This window comes from Paramacrobiotus metropolitanus, unplaced genomic scaffold (genome assembly GCF_019649055.1).
Source record: "Paramacrobiotus metropolitanus isolate TYO unplaced genomic scaffold, Prichtersi_v1.0 Parri_scaffold0000042, whole genome shotgun sequence".
Taxonomy (NCBI): domain Eukaryota; kingdom Metazoa; phylum Tardigrada; class Eutardigrada; order Parachela; family Macrobiotidae; genus Paramacrobiotus; species Paramacrobiotus metropolitanus.
The window spans coordinates 495,495-501,494 of NW_026570262.1; positions in this window are offsets into that span (position 1 = coordinate 495,495).

Consider the following 6,000-nt stretch of genomic DNA (forward strand, 5'->3'; position numbering starts at 1 on the left):
ATGTGCTCGACTTAAAGGGGCGCAAAATCCTTTGTCAAGGGCAATATTATTACCGGGTATTCAATTTGATCCGGTAAAAATTTTACAACGAAGGAGATCGCAGAAGTGGTCAATCCGCTTCTCCCGTGAGATTACACATAACACACTCCTACTCGTAGTGTTGGGCAGCACCAAGAATCTGACAGATACAGTCACAATGCAAAGCAAAACCGGTTAACCATGTCTCCGTAGACGAGAGCGCCGGGCTTTCAGCGTATACTTGCAGCGCATTCTTGCATTTTGATCTCCCATAAATCAACTCGCGACTGAGTTTTAAAAAATGCAATCAAATTAAGGAAGGGGCTGTGTACTGAAACGAGCGGAAGTGCCACAAAACTTGTGCTGCAGCCTGAATGTGCTATACCAAACCGAATTAACCATTACTGTTATTGGGGTTTTACGTAAGGTCGGTGACCTTACAGCAGACGAGGATATTACCCTTCGCGTTAAGGGCACCGATTCCTTGAACTTCTTTTACGCTGAATATCCACAAATCAGCGTGTACAACAAAGAGTCAGAACGACGGAGCCACAAATATCCCAGAATCATCGTCCAAACCGACCAGCCGCTGTACACCTCCAGCGATATAGTGCGCTTCCGAATTGTGTCGGTGGACTTTGTTTTCGATCAGCTTATACCAACGTTTATGCCATTCAATGTCCAGATTGTGGTATGTCTTCTGTCAAAGTTGCAATACTTGCTGCCTCTGCCAAACTGCGAAGGGTAACGAGGTATACTGTTTTACTGTTACAGGATGCACTGGGGCACGTTGTACGGCAATACAGTAATGCCAACAGTTCACCTGGTAAACAGACCACAATAATTATTTGCCTTTCTGCAGTATATTCTGCTTACATAATTGCTTTTTCTGCAGTCAGCGGATACTTTGCGGCGGAGATGCCGTTGTCTTCGGATCCGCTGCTGGGCACCTGGACAATTCGCGTGATCAACGCGTCGGTTGAATATCCCGAGAAGCCGGTAAATAAAAGGGTTGCGTTTGCTGCAGCCGTCGGTAGATGTTCTCCATGAACAATGTACTATTTTAAAGTACGTAGACAGGCATATTAATAAGAACCGTAATCGTAACGGTTGCATTAGTCATGTGGTATCTTCGCTGTAGTGACCCGTTTCCCAAATCTGCACTAATACAATTTCGGTTTCCCAGTCTGGGCGTTTCTCTTACAGAATTGTGGACAGTCATTGTACAAACAACAATTTGCTTTACAGACAACACCGGTTCCATGGAGTCGTCGATGTTTTTTCGGTTGCGCAGTCCCACTCGATCCCGTTCTAGCCAGCAAAGAATTTACCGTCGGCAAAATCGGTTCGTTAATCAGCCAACAACAATTCCTCTACACAAATCAAGTGATTATAAGGCGAAAAATGTTTCCAGTTTCACAAAGATTTGATGTACACATCTCTACCAACATGACCAGCCTTGTTCCTTCAGTGGACGATGAAATCCATTTCAAACTTGCAGTAAAGTATGTAATTCGGACTTTGTTTTAACAGTGTTGTTAAACTCCCAGGTAACAGTTGTATCTCAAGATTCATACTGTTGTCATAAAATGCTAGCCAAGTACGGTAATCGACACCAGGCACCGCCAGTAACATTCATTTTTGGGGTTATGATAACTGATAGGTACACATCCGGGAGACCTGTGCAAGGGGTATTCGACATTGCGATACTGCAACAGTCAGCGTTTCGTGCAGGGGAGAAAGCCCGGTACACGGCAATATGGAACACGTCAACATCCGCGGTAATAATTTGCATCCTTTTTAGTAGCTTTGTACACAAGCCCATCGATAACTGTTAACTTTTTTCCAGGACGACGAAGGCGAAGCATATATTACTGCTCCCATGTTAGAGGAGTTACGAGCAAAACTACCGCTAATGCAATATGGAAACAAATACGAAGCTGTTATTCTGGCCAATTTCACAGAAGCCGCCACCGGCCAGATGCGGAACGCTTCAATTGCCTTGCCGCTGCAACACGAGCAGTGGGACATTAAGTTAAGTACGGAGATGCCGACCTTCAAGCCAGGATATCCCTACACACTACAAGCCCGCATCGTCGACTGGGAGGGGCGCCCACTACCACCCAGCGCCACGAAATTAAAAGTCACCGCTAACTTTTACGGTTACGATGGCGTGAACAGCACCTGGAAGGCAGTTTCGGCCCATGAGGAAATAAGCTGCATAGGACCGTGGTTTCGCCAGCCTACTAACAGTACCGGCAACAGAGAGAAGCGACGCGTTAAACTTCCACGTTATGGATTTCCTCATACCGCCGAAATTGAGCAGTTCAACCAAAATTTCTTCCTCAACGACGGCAACTGCCACGCTTCGCCTACCATTCTCACAGTGGAGGTAGCGCCAGACGGAGCAGTTAGTGTCAGTATGCCCACTCTGCGTAATGCGGATGCCATGGTTGTCAGTATCGCCTATTTGAATCAGTCACGGATCCTTCAGCCTGTTTATGGAAGACTGTCTGCAAGCGGTAGTTTTCTGGAAATAATCCAGCCCGTGCTTGGCTTACGAGCTGGAGAAATGGCAGTGTTCCGAATCGAGACCACCACGCGAACGAACGAGCCCATTCATGTTGTCGTAAGTCAGCAAAAAACGCTGAAAACTGTACATCGGTTTATTACATTGAAAACTTATTTTGAAAATAGTGATTACCTAAACCTTGAAGGTGACCAAAAAGTTACAGCATGTCTTGGAATTTTCAGCTCCTCTCAAACTCCGATGTGAGTTTTCTGTGGAGTGATTCGATCTTGCAGCTTGGTCAGCAAGTAAACGTTACGGTGTCCATCGCAGAAGCGATGGGACGAGCGGGACGCCTCATTGCCTACTACATTCGGAGTGATGGCGAACTGGTCGGCAACATTATCCCGCTGTTGATTGAAAGTTACCGATCACCCACAAGCGTAAGACGTCGATGTCGTCATACTGCCATAATTACTGTTGACGTTATTAAACGAGTAGGTTCACTACAGTTTATTTTTTGTGGGATAGGTCACTTTGTCAGTCACGTCCCGCAACCGGTCATCGTATGTACAACCGGGCGAAGAGATCCGCATCCAAGCACACACAACTCCTTCAGCACTGGTAGCGTTCCTAGCTATTGATGCGAGCCTGCTGCACAAACAATTCAGCGACGACATAGTGACTGCTGCTGTATGTCCAAAGAAACTTTATGATTACGAATTTATGGTAAAAGTGCGTTGCTTCCGTTGCAGACTTACGCACCAGCGAGCCGAATGAAAACGAATCCACATTTTTTACTCTCATTTGGCGATTATCTTACGGTATGGTATTCCTTTGGCGAAAGCAATAATATTATATAGAAGTAACAGACAAAAGCTATTCGAACTGGGAGCTGTGTTGTTCTGCACAGAAACCGGTGGATACAGATCCTGTGCAGCACTTTATTCTGACAAATACCAAAGTGTCAACATCCATCTTGTCAGACCGATTATTCAAGTCTCGGCAATGGTGTATTGGACTGGATGTGGGTCCTGGATGCGGTGGGGTTTCTTACTCTCGGCCGACGCAGTACACTAGGGAATATTACCAGTATAGATCGTGGGATACAGAAGCTTTCAACCTTGACCTAAAACTGGATCCCCACACGCGCCGAGATAAAAGCCGCAGCTTCCTTTTTGAAACAGCAATAGCAGAGTACGTACGTCAACGGGTTTGTACTGAAGTTGAAGAAAAAATTATTATAAAAACTACGTTAGATGCGCTCCACCTCATAGAGCTCTTATAAGTAGTGCCTCGTTTTTCTTCGGTAGCGCTAACGGGGATGTCGTATTGGATCGGCTGTTGCCCGACACGGTCACCACTTGGCAGATTTCGGCTTTTAGTCTGGACAGTGTTAACGGGTTGACGATACCGAAACAGCCGCTTTTGGTTAGTGAACTAATTCCTTTGACTTATCGAACCTTAAAAACCGGTGACAAAATTTTAACTTGACGCAGGTAGCGGCACTTCGGCCGCTGATGGTTTCGCTGCTCTTACCATACAGCGTTATCCGCTCCGAAAACTTGACCATAAAAGCGTTAGTTATGAATTACTTGCTCCATCAGCAGAACGTCACCGTCACTTTGAATATCCGCAATCCGGACAACACAACATCGACTATCATTCATCAAGATGTGACTGTTAACGCATACAACACTGTGACAGTGTCATTTGCCGTTTGTCCCCAGCAAATCGGTGACCAGAAGATAGAGCTCTCTGCGCAGTCTGAGTTGGCATCGGACCGATTAGAAAAGACCCTGATTGTTAAGCCAGAAGGTGTTGAACAATATCATACTGAAGCAGTTTTACTTGATCTGCGCAATTCGAGCCAGTTCGAGATAAACCTATCGCTTCCCAGCGATCCACCTGGAAAACTTCCCGCCTATGATAAGGTTAGGATCAGCGTCACTGGCGACATTCTCGGCACTGCCATTAACAATTTTGATCAGCTGCTTAACGTGCCTGATGGATCTTGTGAATACAGTCTGGCATTGATGGCAACCAATGCAGCTGTTTTGAAGTATCTTGAGAGAACCTCCAGACTGACTGAATCGTTACGGAAACACGTGGTTAGAAACCTGGAGCTCGGATACCAAAGGGGTCTGGCGTATCAACAAGGAGATCACTCGTTCAGCGCATGGGACAAACCCGGTGAGAATGGTTCCGTATGGCTGACAGCGTATGCAGCAACAGTATTCTGTGAGGCTTCCGAATATGTGCCGACTATTGACACCAGTGTCATTCGCGAATCTTTGAGCTATATTTCCCAACAGCAAAGAGAGGACGGGTCGCTTCAAGAAAACGTCGGCAATGATGATAAATACAAGCAGAACGATGCCTCAAATGCAGTTCCGCTGACAGCATCCACTGTCCTTGCTCTACTACAGTATAAAAGTGCAGGAAACGCCCAAGAGACGGCGTTGGACGAGACACTGGAGAAAGCTCTGCGATACTTGGAGTCCCAATTAGAAAACGTTAAAAATGACTCGTACGCGTTGGCTGTTTTAGCATACGCACTGACCAAATCTAACAGTTTGAAAAAGCTCGATGCACTGAGTATATTGCGAGAGCGCATGATTCGGGATAATTCTACAATCCACTGGATTGCGACGGGATCCGGGAGAGAAAACACTGGACGCGACTCGTCCATACAATTAAACGCAAAGGATATCGAAACCACCGGCTACGCTTTGCTGGCTCACTTGGGGAACGGGAAACTGAAAGCTGTGCTGAAAATTGCTTTAGGGCTGATATCCAAGCAGAATGCCAACGGTGGCTTCTTTTCAACTACGGTGCGTTCCATGAATCAGTATACTTGAAAATTACTTCGTGCTTTATATTTCTGTCGTTGCTGTAGGATACAGCGGTGGCACTCACAGCACTGGCTGAATTTGCAGCAACGCTTGTTGTCCCACCGTCAGTGGAAGTCGATGTCACCGATGGCATTCAAAAGACCGGTTTTACTATCAATCCAGAAAGATCACTAATAATACAAACTACTGAGGTTTCCTATAAACCGGAAGATACAGCCGTTCATGCGAAAGGAAGCGGCATCGCTATTGCATATCTCACCTGGATATACAGTGCCGTCCAGATGCCGAATGGCTCGGCCTTCGATCTGACAATCACTGTTACCAACAGCACCGCTGCCGCTAAGAAAATTGTTTTGAACATTTGCACAAAGTAGGTGTAGTTCTCCCTGCATGTAACGGTGGGTTATGTAAGTCTTAGTAAGTAATTTCCGTCTTAGTAATATGCGTAAAATCTTTTAGATGCTTGCGAGTTCCCAGCAACGCTGCGGTTGTGGAGGTCACAGCCCTTTCTGGCTATCAGTTTGACGAAGAGGAAATTGGCAATCTTTTACCAACGGTAGCGGCACTGCGGAAGAGCAAACTGGACAAAACTGGAACAGTACTCAGCTTGAATTTCGA